We start from the raw sequence: 13,832 nt of genomic DNA, 5'->3' as shown, positions 1-13,832 counted from the left end.
AGAAGAGGTTGTCAAATTTCCAAGTAAACATATCATTATGTAGCATTCATGCATTATGGATTTTTTTTTTTTTAGTTTTACATCTCATGCATTTTATTATCATTGTCTATTATCCAACTAGAGAGCACACCCACTTTATAAGTTCCACACAGTGTATTCATGTGAGAGCACACAGTTGAATTAAAAGTGCAATGCCAGAGTGCCAGAGGTAGGCATTTGTTTTTAAGTATTTTACAATTAATTTAGGGCAACAATGCTAATTTAAGCATTAAGATTCCTTTTTCAAATATGCTGAAAATGTAATTGCCTTGTACACAGGACAAATAATAGAAATGACTTGCCCAATTTATTACTCTACAAAAGAATTAGTGTGATGGCCAATTAAAGTATGCTTTCAAATATAGTTATTATATTGTTTACCATACAGAATTAACTCATGGAAGGTTAAAGGTGCTATTAAAAACATTAATTCCTTCTAAAAAAGACACAAAATTATCATAAAGCATAATCTATGATCATGAAAGCACACTTTAATGAAGTCTTGAAATAATTAGAGGAGTTATAATAATTTGCTACTAATAAAATAAGAAGTCTATTAGCACATTTTATTTTTCTTATTTTCAAAGGATCAAGTAATAAATTTAATAAAACTGGCTCTCTACAGTATATTTCATACAATGTGTATTAGGTATACATATATACTCTACTGACAGTAGTAACACTTCTGTTTCTTTTGTTAAAGATGGCTGTGTTTATTTCAAACCTATGAAGTAAAAAATGCCAATCAGTTCTAACAATAATACTGACTGTTTTTTGTCATTTTTCCACACAAAGTGGAGTTAAACACAAGCAAGCGAGGATATTAAAAACCAGAATAAATAAAGAGAAAAAAAAGCAATTCTCCCCCACCAATATGCTTCAGTTCACTTTACAATCTTTTGTTGGAACCCCAGAGAACAAAAAGATCTCTCCTTACGTGCTTCTATCAGTGTTCCTCAGAATCTTTTTATTTCTTGATATATTAACTGACACACTGTAGGAAAAAAAAAAATTGCTGTTATTATTGTGTTTGCTGCCCTAAACAAATATTAATACAATTAAATATAACAGCAAGACTCCTGCGATTTTTTTTTAATAGATGCTAATAATCTTTATGGATCTCTAAGAATGGAAAGTAGATTTCATTATAATGATTCTTTATTAAAAGAATAAGGAACCAGTTAACATTTCTAAGAATACTATACATCACAAAATATCTATACAATTTAGCTAATTTGGAGACAAAAAAATAATTGCTGGCTCTCAGATACCTAAACAGTGCATCCTTCTGAAGGCTCTGTGCTGTGCTGTGCTTAGTCCCTCAGGCATGTCTGACTCTTTGAAAGCCTAAGGACTGTAGCCAGCCAGGCTCCTTTGTCCATGGGGATTCTCCAAGTAACAATACCAGATGGAATGGGTTGTCATGCCCTCCTCCAGGGGATCTTCCCAATCCAGGGATCGAACTCAGGTCTCCCACATTGTAGGCAGATTCTTTACCTTCTGAGCCACAAGCCAAAACCCAAGAATACTGGGGTGGGTACCCTACCCCCACCCTACCCCTTCTCTAGGGGATCTTCCCCACTCAGGAATTGAACCGGGGTCTCCTGCATTGTAGGAGGATTCTTTACCAGCTGAGCTGCCGGGGAAGCCCCCATACAGACACAACCATATATTATTTAAACATCTCAGGATATCATTCAGAAAATCTCCATTCACTAAAATAGCAATAGATTCATAGAGATGATAATGATGAATAGTGATAAAACACGTATTTGAATTATGTCTTTGTCCCTTCACTCTTGAGAATTAGAAATATTGCAATTATTGCACATAATAATTTTCAAGTATTTTATCTTTAATTTTTTTTTAGATAGTTCGCAAATCGATTGGCTCAGGAAAGCAAGGTGAATCCTGGGAGGGCACTTATTTTGTATTTTGGTGTGATGAGTCAGCTATTGCAAGGTTGATAGACATATTTATAAGCAACTAAGAGGTCCTGAATGCTGGGTGATTATGATTAGCAATAGCTTAAGCAACATCAGAATTAATAATGGGTAAGACACATGCTAGTAAAGTAATGATCAAAATTCTCCAAGCCAGGCTTCAGTAATATGTGAACTTTGAACTTCCAGATGTTCAAGCTGGTTTTAGAAAAGACAGAGGAACCAGAGATCAAATTGCAAACATCCACTGGATCATGGAAAAAGCAAGAGAGTTCCAGAAAAACATTTATTTCTGCTTTATTGACTATGCCAAAGCCTTTAACTGTGTGGATCACAATAAACTGTGGAAAATTCTGTAAGTAATGGGAATACCAGACCACCTGACCTGCCTCTTGAAAAACCTGTATGCAAGTCAGGAAGCAACAGTTAGAACAGGACATGGAACAATAGACTGGTTCCAAATAGGAAAAAGAGTATGTCAAGGCTGTATATTGTCACCCTGCTTATTTAACTTATATGCAGAGTACATCATGAGAAATGCTGGGCTGGAAGAAGCACAAGCTGGAATCAAGATTGCAGGGAGAAATATCAATAACCTCAGATATGTAGATGACACCACCCTTATGGCAGAAAGTGAAGAAGAACTAAAGAGCCTCTTGACGAAAGTGAAAGAGGAGAGTGGCTTAAAGCTCAACATTCAGAAAACTAAGATCATGGCATCTGGTCCCGTCACTTCATGGCAAATAGATGGGGAAACAGTGGAAACAGTGGCTGACTTTATGTTTTTGGGCTCCAAAATCACTGCAGATGGTGACTACAGCCTTGAAATAAAAAAACTAAAAACAAAAAAAAACTTACTCCTTAGAAGGAAAGTTATGACCAATCTAGACAGCATATTAAAAAGCAGAGACATTACTTTGTCCACAAAGGTCCATCTAGTCAAGGCTATGGTTTTTCCAGTAGTCATGTATGGATGTGCGAGTTGGACTATAAAGAAAGCTGAGCACAGAAAATTTGATGCTTTTGGACTGTGGTGTTGGAGAAGATTCTTGAGAGTCCCTTGGACTGCAAGGAGATCCACCCAGTCCATCCTAAAGCAGATCAGTCCATCCTAAAGCAGAAGGACTGATGTTGAAGCTGAAACTCCAATACTTTGGCCATCTGATGCAAAGGGCTGAATCATTTGAAAAGACCCTGATGCTGGGAAAGATTGAGGGCAGGAGGACAAGGGAACAACAGAGGATGAGATGGTTGGATGGCATCACCGAATCAAAGGACATGAGTTTGGGTGAACTCTAGGAGTTGTTGATGGACAGGGAGGCCTGGCGTGCTGTGTTTCATGGGGTTGCAAAGAGTCAGACACGACTGAGTGACTGAACTGAACTGAAGGAATATTTTCATCTTTATTGTACAGTGAGAAATATTGTAAAATCAATGTATCACTCTGACAACAAGTGCCAACTTGTTAAAAATATACAAATTTGAGATGTGGATAATATTTTTCACAATATGTAACAAATGAGAGAAAGAAAGATTTCTGTTGAAACTCCATAGAGATATATCAAAACTTACCCTTGCCTCTGTACTATTTTTCTAGATTCCACATACATGTGCTAATATATGATATTTATTTTTCTCGTTTTGACTTACTTCACCCTGTATGACAGACTCTGGATTCATCCACATCTCTACAAATGACCCTATTTCGTTTCTTTCAGTGGCTGAGTATTATTTTATTGCACATATGTACCTATTTCCAGGGCAGAGATAGTGATGTGGGCATAGAGAATGGGTACGGGGACACTGTGGGGAGGGGGGAGAGTGGAGGGTGGGACAAATTGGGAGATCAGAAATTGGGAGATAATGTATACACCACCATATGTAAGATAGATCGCTAGTGGGAACCTGTTATAAAGCACAGGGAGCTCAGCTCGGTGCTCTGTGATGGCAGAGAGGGGTGGGATGGAGAGAGGCTCACAACGGAGGGGGTATATGTATACATATAGCTGATTCACTTCATTGTAGAACAGAAACTAACACGACACTGTGAAGCAATTATGTTCAAATAAAAAATAAGCATTAAAAAAAAAGCTACAAAAGACTTACCCACTCCCTTTATTTTATACTAAATTCTAGTATTGTTAAAAAATGTAGGCTGTTTGTGTAAATGTGGACTGTGAAAGTCACAATCTCTCAGTCATGTCCCACTCTAGATAAGCGTTATAATAGCTGTTTTAATTTAGATATACCCTGATCCTGTCCAAACTAAAAGTTTGCTTTGCTTTGAGACATATCTTGGTCTCCAGTTGCTGATTTATAGCACGGGATCAATAACATCTAACATTCTATAAACCAAACTATTGAAAGCCATCACCACTTTACAAAATTGACTCGAGGGAGACCAAAAGTAATTGTGGTAAGAAAGGCCGTTTTCAGTTCCCCATACCATTTGTCTGACGATATCACTCCGTTACTGGTTGTTGAGATAGAAATAATTATCATTAATAATTGATAATATCATTATATAATTTGCCAATAAATAATTTTGAAATATTTTCTTCTAAGTCTGTTTTATGAACCTGGACTACAAAATGTATACTCACTGGAATATTTTATTTTAGCGTGGCAAAAATTAGAGAAATTTATCTCATACTAAATTTACAGCCTGAATTTTTCTTTCCTATCCTTTGGCTATCCTTAATCTGTATTTCTTTCTTACTACTATTTCAGTGATAGTGAAGCATCTCTGACCTTTATTTCATATCCTAGCCTTAACTGCAATCTTTTATTTATTTATTTATTCTGCAGCTTACTTCAAAAATCTATGAATCTGTCTAAATGCTAAATGACAAATCATGTATCATGCTATTTGGACAAAGATACAAAGAAATTTAAGAAGTAGTAAAACATATGCCTACATTTTTGGAAAACAACTCTTGTTTTTCTGTATGCCATTAAGGAATTAATAGTGGTAAGCTATTTTATATTTAGCACTACCATTAATTTGAACGTACTCTTAGATGTGATTGATAATTTAAAATGTAAGCATTTAGTAATAGAGTTTTAGTAATTGTTGAATAGCTCATAAATCAATAATCAGTTATAGAGTAATTACTGTTGAGGAAATTGCTTTAATATTGGTGGTGGTGATTTAGTCACTAATTTATGTCCAACATTTGTGACCCCATAGACTGTAGCCCTTCAGGTTCCTCTGTCCATGGAATTTCTAATATTATGTAGGATTTCAAATATATTCAAGAGGTCCCTATCCTTAAAGAGCTCAGAGTTTGTTTTGAGGTATTTTACAAGGTAGTATTTGTTCTTATATGTTATTTTGCAACTAATTTATCCTTAATTGATTGCTTATAAAATTTTTCACTTCTAAACATACTTTGTTCAGTTGAGCCCAGTTGGGTCTGACTCTTTGTGAACCCATGAACTGCAGCACGCCAGGCTTCCCTGTTTATCACCAATCCCGGAGCTTACTCAAACTCATGTCCACTGAACTGGTGATGCCATCCAACAATCTCATCCTCTGTCATCCCATTCTCCTCCTGCCTTCAATCTTTCCCAACATCAGGGTTTTCAAATGAGTCAGTTCTTTGCATCAGGTGGCCAAAGTATTGGAGTTTCAGCTTCAGCATCAGTCTTTCCAATGAATATCCAGGACTGATTTCCTTTAGGATGGACTGGTTGAATCTCCTCGCTGTCCAAAGGACTCTCAAGAGTCTTCTCCAAGCCAGAGTTAAAAAGCATTAATTCTTAGGTGCTCAGCTTTCTTTATAGTCCAACTCTCACATCTATACATGACTACTGAAAAAGCCATAGCTTTGAATAGAAGGACCTTTGTTGGCAAAGTAATGTCTCAGCTTTTAAATATGCTATCTAGGTTGGTCATAACTTTTTTTCCAAGGAGCAAACGCCTTTTAATTTTATGGGTGCAGTCACCATCTGCAGTGATTTTGGAGCCCAAGAAAATAAAGTCTCTTGGTGTTTCCATTGTTTCCCCATCTATTTGAAATGAAGTAATAGGACCAGATTCATGATCTTGGTTTTCTGAATGTGGAATTTTAAGCCAGATTTTTCATTCTCCTCTTTCACTTTCATCAAGAGGCTCTTTAGTTCTTTGCTTTCTGCCATAAGTGTGGTATCATCTGCATATCTGAGGTTACCTGATATATTTAATATTTCTTACCTGATATTTCATATCTGATATTTCTTCCAGCAATCTTCATTCCAGCTTGTGCTTCATCCAGCTTGGCATTTTTCATGATGTACTCTTCATATAAGTAAAATAAGCAGGGTGACAATATACATTTTGATATACTCTTTTTCCAAATTGGTACCAGTCTGTTATCAATAACCTCAGATATGTAGATGACACCACCCTTATGGCAGAAAGTGAAGAAGAACTAAAGAGCCTCTTGATGAAAGTGAAAGAGGAGAGTGAAAGAGTTGGTAAAGCTCAACATTCAGAAAACTAAGATCATGGCATCCAGTCCAATCACTTTACGGCAAATAGATGGGGAAACAGTGGAAACAGTGGCTGACTTTATTTTTGGGGGGGCTCCAAAATCACAGCAGATGGTGATTGCAGCCATGAAGCTAAAAAAAGAAACAAAAACCCACTTACTCCTTGGAGGGAAAGTTATGACCAATCTAGACAGCATATTAAAAAGCAGAAACATTACTTTATCAACAAAGGTCCATCTAGTCAAGGCTATTGTTTTTCCAGTGGTCATGTATGGATGTGAGAGTTGGACTATAAAGAAAGCTGGGCGCAGAAGAATTGATGCCTTTGAACTGTGGTGTTGGAGAAGACTCTTGAGAGTCCCATGGACTGCAAGGAGATCCAACCAGTCCATCCTAAAGGAGATCAGTCCTGGGTGTTCATTGGAAGGACTGATGTTGAAGCTGAAACTCCAATACTTTGGCCATCTGATGCAAAGAGCTGACTCACTGGAAAAGACCCTGACGCTGGGGAAGATTGAGGGTGGGAGGAGAAGGGGATGATAGAGGATGAGATGGTTGAATGGCATCAACGGCTGAATGGACATGAGTTTGGGCGAACTCTGGGAGTTGGTGATGGACAGGGAGGCCTGGAGTGCCGCGATTCATTGGGTTGCAAAGAGTCAGACACGACTGAGCGACTGAACTGAACTGTTGTTCAATGTCCAGTTCTAACTGCTGTTTCTTGACCTGCATACAGATATCTCAGGAGGCAGGTCAGGTGATCTGGTATTCCCATCTCTTTAAGAATTTTCCACCGTTTCTTGTGATCCACAAAGTCAAAGGCTTTGGCATAGTCTATGAAGCAGAAGTATATGTTTTTCTGGAACTCTCTCGATTTTTTGATGATCCAATGAATGTTGGCAATTTGATGTCTGGTTCCTCTGTCTTTTCTTAATCCAGCTTGAATATCTGGAAGTTTATGGTTCACATACTGTTGAAGTCTGGCTTGGAGAATATTGAGCATTACTTTACTAGCGTGTGAGATGAGTGCTGTTGTGTGGTAGTTTGAACATTCTTTGGCATTGCCTTTCTTTTGGATTGTAATGAAAGCTGACCTTTTCCAGTCCCGTGGCCACTGCTGAGTTTTCCAAATTTGCTGGCATATTGAGTGCAGCACTGTCACAGCATCATCTTTTAGGATTTGAAAGAGCTTAACTGGAATTCCATCACCCCCACTAACTTTGTTTGTAGTGATAGTTGCTAAGGCCCACTTGACTTCAAATTCCAGAATGTCTGTCTCTAGGTGACTTATCACACCAGTGTGATTATCTGGGTCATGAAGATCTTTTTTGTATAGTTCTTCTGTGTAGTCTTTCCACCTCATCTTAATATCTTCTGCTTCTGTTAGGTCCATACCATCTCTGTCCTTTTTTGAGCCCATCTTTGCATGAAATATTCCCTTGGTATCTCTAATCTTCTTGAAGAGATTTCTAGTCTTTCCCATTCTCTTGTCTTCCTCTATTTGTTTGCACTGATCACTGAGGAAGGCTTTCTCATCTCTCCTTGCTTTTCTTTGGAACTCTGAATTCAAATGGGTATATCTTCCTTATCTCCTTTGCCTTTTGCTTTTCTTCTTTTCTCAGCTATTTGTAAGGCCTCCCCAGACCATCATTTTGCCTTTTTTGCATTTCTTTTTCTTGGTGATGGTCTTGATCACTGCCTCCTGTACAGTGTGACGAACCTCCATCCATAGTTTTTCAGGTACTCTGTCTATCAGATCTAATCCCTTGAATCTATTTGTCACTTCCACTGTATAATCATAAGGGATTTGAGTTAGGTCATACCTGAATGGTCTAGCTGTTTTCCCTACTTTCTTCAATTTAAGTCTGAATTAAGAACACTAATTCAGATTTTGTCATTATAGTCATTGTTCACTTATTCTGTGAAGGATTTCTACCAATTTCTATTATTCAGACAGTGAAATAGGTACTTATTTTTTATCTGCTTCCTTTTTCTCTTGGTAGAATAAATACTTAAACATGAATGTGAAGCTTGAAATAACAGATATTAAATTTAAATTTCATCATTAACATCAGTCCCCATTTCAGAAGATAAACTGTGCTTGTCTCCAAGATGATGACCAAAAAAAAAAAAATCTATTTTACTTAACAAAAAGCATGAGTATGCTTTTTTAGGAAATAAAAAGTCTCTATCAGTCGAGATAGTTGTACTCCTTTTTGTGTGGTTTCAAATTGAGTTACACTCTGTGCTTCTGGTGAGGCATGTGAGTGTTGGAAAGCATAATTAAAAATAAAAAACACCAAAGTAATACTTGTATGCATTTTCATTTCTCTTTAGGTAAACAATGAGAAAAATATAGTCAGATTTACTTTTTCAAATGTATCATACTCCTGTCACATCATTGGATAATCCTAGAATAACATCTAGGCAAAAGCTGGATACATTATACTTGTAATAAAAGGAAATGTGCCTTGAGAATAGCTGCTTTACTATATGTCACCTAATTTCAAATTAGCATAGCTTAAAATTTTCCTCTAATGATATACATACATTTGAAAGACTATATGGTTTTAAAATAGCCATCTATGAGACCCAGCCAGTTTAAGAAATAGAGCATAACATCTGTTGTATTTTTAATGCACACAGTACATCTTTTATCTTTCTAACCCTCCTTGATGACCCCCAATAAAATTATAAAGCTAAGTTAGTGTATTTTCCTTTAAAAAATAAACCATGTGTCTTTCTTTCTTGCCATATATTTATCTGTGACTTTATTATTTCTTCTGCAGTTTATGTTTATAATTTTCATTCAGGTAAATTCATTATCTGAACTTTCTTCATTGTTACATCATCACAGTATGTTATAGAATGGATATGGAGCAATTACTTTATCCATGCTACTATACATGGATTCCTGTGCTACTTTCAAATTGTTGCTGTTATTGAACAAGCTTGCTCAGGTGCACCAGTGCAAATATTTCTATGGCATATACACTGGAATAGAAATTTTTATATGTGTACTGAAATTTATTTAGTAACAGCACAAAGGGACCTCGACTGCTCAAAAGTTGAACACTGAAATTCATTTTTGTTCAGTCTCTCAGTCATTTCTGACTCTTTGCAACCCATTGCACTGTAGCACACCAGGCTTACCTGTCCATCACCACTCTCATAGCTTGCTCAAATGCATGTCCATTGAGTCATTGATGTCATCCAACTATCTCATCCTCTGTCATTCCCTTCTCCTCCTGCCCTCAATCTTTCCCAACATTCAGGGAGTCAGTTCTTCCCATCAGGTGACCAAAGTATTGGAGTTTCAGCTTCAGCATCAGCCCATCCAATGAATATTCAGGACTGATTTCCTTTAGGATTGACTGATTCGATCTCCTTGCAGTCCAAGGGGTCACAAGAGCCTTCTCCAACACCACAGTTCAGAAACATCAATTCTTTGGCTCACAGCTTTTTTTTATGTCCAACCCTCACATTCATACATGGCTATGCGAAACAATAGCTTTGATTCAGTTCAGTTCAGTTCAGTTCAGTCACTCACACATGTCTGACTTTTTGAGACCCCATGGCTGCAGCATGCCAGGCTTCCCTGTCCATCACCAACTCCCAGAGCTTACTCAAACTCATGTCCATCGAGTCGGTAATGCCATCCAAACATCTCATCCTCTGTCATCCCCTTCTCTTCCCACCTTCAATCTTTCCCAGCATCAGGGTCTTTTCAAATGAGTCAATTCTTCGCATTAGGTGGCCGAAGTATTGCAGTTTCAGCTTCAGCACCAGGTTGTATCTCCTTGCTGTCCAAGGGACTCTCGAGAGTCTTCTCCAATACCACAGTTCAAAAGCATCAGTTCTTTGGTACTCAGCATTCTTTGTAGTCCAGACCTCACATCCATACATGATTACTGGAAAAAACATAGCTTTGACTAGATGGACCTTTGTTGGCAAAGTAATGTCCCTGCCTTTTAATATGCTGTTTAGGTTGGTCATAGCTTTTCTTCCAAGGAGCAAGCACCTTTTAATTTCATGGGTGCAGTCACCATCTGCAGTGATTTTGGAGCCCAAGAAAAGTCTCTCACTATTTCCATTGTTTGCCCATCTATTTGCCATTAACTGTTGGGACACAGAAATTAGAGCAATGCTATGTCAGCCAAGCACAGGGAACTTGGCTTTCCTGAACAGGTATAGTGGCAGAGGGATTTTCAGACTCTGAATCATTGGTACCATCCCTTATAACCAATCTAGTATAATGCCTCCTGGTAGGCAGGCAGCATTGCAAGTGGGTTTCTACTGGAAGAGCCTCATAGCATATGGGAGTCTTTCTATAGACTTTGTGCTTGCTGATTCTTTAGAATCTAAGTCACATTTCCACTAGGAACAGAATTGCTGTGTCATAGGATATATGTGGTTTCAATTTTAATAGTTACTGCCTATGTGTTTTATTCAAAGCAGTGTACTAAGTTACATTCCTAGCAACAGCTTATTCCCAGCAACTGTTCCAAAACTTTGGCAATACTGGGAATTTTTAGACATTTTAACTTTTGTAAATTTAAAAGAATTAAGGTACAGCAAGTATTTTACATTTCCTGTTTTTTTTAATGAAATTGACCTGTGAAATATTTATCCTTGTTTTGTGGCCAGTTTTTTCCTTGTTTTTTTAAATTATACATTTTATGAATAGTTTGTATGTTCTGTATCTTACAGTTACAATATTGCATCTCCCAATGTGTGTGGGTTTTTTGTCCACTCCCTTTATGTTGTTTCTTAAAATTAAGGATGTCACAATTTGTCAAATTTATCACATTTGTTTAACTTTAAATTTTTGTACCTCACTGTAATGAGGTACAAAATATGTACCATCCAAGATCGGAAGATAAACTTCAGTGTTTTCTTCCAAAATATTTAAATTTTGCCTTATACAATGTATATGTGTGTGTGTGCGTGCATGCTCAGTCATGTCTGACTTTTTTGCAATCCCATGGACTGTAGCCTGCCAGGTTCCACTGTCCATGGAATTTTCCAGGCAGGAATACTGGAATGGGTTGTCATTTCCTACTCCAGTCTTACACAGTAATTTGCTAATGCATATGTAACTGATCCCCCCCCCTCATTGGATGTGTGTACTGATAATCCTTAAAAGACCTAAGGAGAGATCTAAAGAAAGTAGAATTTATTAGAATAAGGGCCAAAGGGACAGTATTAAGAAAGTGACTTTAAAGCTATTAGCCTATGCTACAAAGCCTAAGAAGAAGGGAGGATGGAAACTTGTTTTCTATGTCTCCATATGGATAAACAGTTTTTCCCACCACCTGCCCTTAGTGAATTTCCAATCCTCTCTCCACTTGTTAGCAATACCAGCTCTAGGAGGTGTCAGGATTTGTGGATTTCTTTCTGGGTTTCGTATTCAGTTTATTGTTAGATTTTTCAATCCAGCTGCTAATACCAAACAGCAGTAAAGCAGAAAGCCTTTGTTGTTCTAGGGTCATGTCTCCTTCTTGGAAACTGAATTCCAATGTTGGTTGTGTGATTCTTTTGAAAGCCTGACACTATTTAGAAAATGGAAAAGACTTGAGGGAAAAATATATCACATGCTAGTTCTGCTATGATCTTCATGTTTGTGTCCTCTACAAATTCACATGCAGAATTCTAACCTCTAAAGATGGTGATGTCAACTAAAAAAAAATGCGTGCAATCTAGAAGGTGAGAGTTAGGTTTTATTTGGTGGGTATTTTAGACTCAAGCCTGGGAAACAGTATCTCTGGTGACCCTGAGAGAGCTACTCCAAGGGGAGGAGCCAGGTTATATACAAATTTGTAGCAAGAGGGCAGGTAATCTGAATATTAAAAGATTAATCTTAATTAAGAAAAGCCAAACCTCTCACATGAAGAGATTTAGCAGTCTTCTGTGTATAGGAAGATGCAAGCATCTAGCCTTGCTGAAATCATTCCTTTCCTATTTATCTAGCTATCTGGGACCAATCCTGCCTTCTTTATTGTTCATATACTAATTCCTTGTTTACTGTAAGCGATGGTGAATGTGGCTGGTAGCCACTTCTCACACCCCCTAAGCTCCTCAGAGGTTACCAGGGAGGAAGTAACTGATGGCTCCCAAATAGCTGGCTTTGTTTCACCTCAGTCAGTTCAGCCACTCAGTCGTGTCCAACTTCTTGCAACTCCATGGACTGCAGCACGCCAGGCTTCCCTGTCCATCACCAACTCCTGGAACTTACTCAAACTCATGTCCATAGCGTCAGTGATGCCATCCAACCATCTCATCCTCTGTTGTCCCCTTCTCTTCCCACCTTCAATATTTCCCAGCATCAGGGTCTTTTCCAATAAGTTGGTTCTTTGCATCAGGTGGCCAAAATGTTGATATTTGCATTTGGAAAAGGCTTTTTTCCTATTAGAGCAGAAAATACTTCATTTCATGAAGATAGGGCTTTAGGGAGATGGTAAGGTCATGAAGGCTCCACCCACATGAACTGGACTATCAGCTGAATAAAAGAGGCTCCAGGGAGATCCCACTATGTAAGAACATAGAAAGCAGTTGGCAGTCTGCAACACGGAAGAGATCCTTCACTAGACTCTGACTAGGTTGATACTGTAATATCAGATTCCATCTTCTAGAAATGTGAGAAATAAATTTTTGTGGTTTATAAGAGACACCCAGTCTGCAGCATTTTGTTGTAATAGTTTTTATGGAGTCAGAGAAGCTAACTTCTCTTGGACTTCTGTCCCTCCAGGATCTTGGCCTCACAAATATTTGTTGTTTGGGTTGCTCTTGTTCCTGTTCAATTTTTGTATTTGTTCTCAGCAAAAGGAATGGTTCAAAACAAATTAGTCCTTAATTCCAACAGAAAGAACTGTCGGGGGAGTTTGTAATTTCCTCGGTTCTGACTCACTGCAGCAAAAATTTGAAGTGATGGACGGACCAGTGTTATAGCTCAGTTTTATTGGCAAACAAAGGAAAATACATCCTCAAGGCATGAGGGTGGGCTGACCCAAAAGATGCGAAGAGAAGAGAAGCCCTTGGCTCAATTTTGGCTCCTCTTTTTGCATGCTTTTTTCTCCTCCCCCGAGACTGCCCTATGTAAATTGGGCTAGCTAGGAGGGCTGTTTGTTTTACCTGAGGTCCTCAGTCTGATCCTGGGATCTTCCTTTGTTCTAATTCCATGGGCTTTTCCCTTCTTTGACTTTTAGCCATTGGCATTTTGGACTCCTTTTTCCTATTCTAACTACCTAACAGAACCAACCAGCATTCGTTTTTTGTTGTTGTTGTTGTTTTTTCTATTTTCACTTCAGTTACAATTTTTAATTCACTTTCTCAAATTCATCTTATGCATTTTGTAACCTGCTTTTCTTGTATATTTTT

The 13,832-nt window shown here is 37.8% G+C and overlaps 1 long non-coding RNA gene across 1 annotated transcript in view; it reads right to left on the bottom strand.

Annotated features, from left to right (window-relative positions):
- LOC145539503 (uncharacterized) overlaps positions 1-7,651 on the bottom strand; it is a 40,443-nt gene extending 32,792 nt beyond the window's left edge. Inside the window, exons 1-2 of the long non-coding RNA XR_014077864.1 lie at positions 6,178-7,651; positions 977-1,033 (exon numbers count right to left, since the gene is read on the bottom strand). This is a non-coding gene — a long non-coding RNA (uncharacterized LOC145539503). The remainder of the gene's footprint in view (positions 1-976; positions 1,034-6,177) is intronic.
- Between the last annotated feature and the right edge of the window lie 6,181 nt (positions 7,652-13,832).

This window comes from Giraffa tippelskirchi, chromosome 2 (assembly GCF_054371585.1).
Source record: "Giraffa tippelskirchi isolate mGirTip1 chromosome 2, T2T-mGirTip1v1.2.pri, whole genome shotgun sequence".
In the NCBI taxonomy this organism is placed as follows: Eukaryota; Metazoa; Chordata; class Mammalia; order Artiodactyla; family Giraffidae; genus Giraffa; species Giraffa tippelskirchi.
Note: the sequence above shows the minus strand (reverse complement) of the source record. Positions and strands in the feature narration are given on the sequence as shown.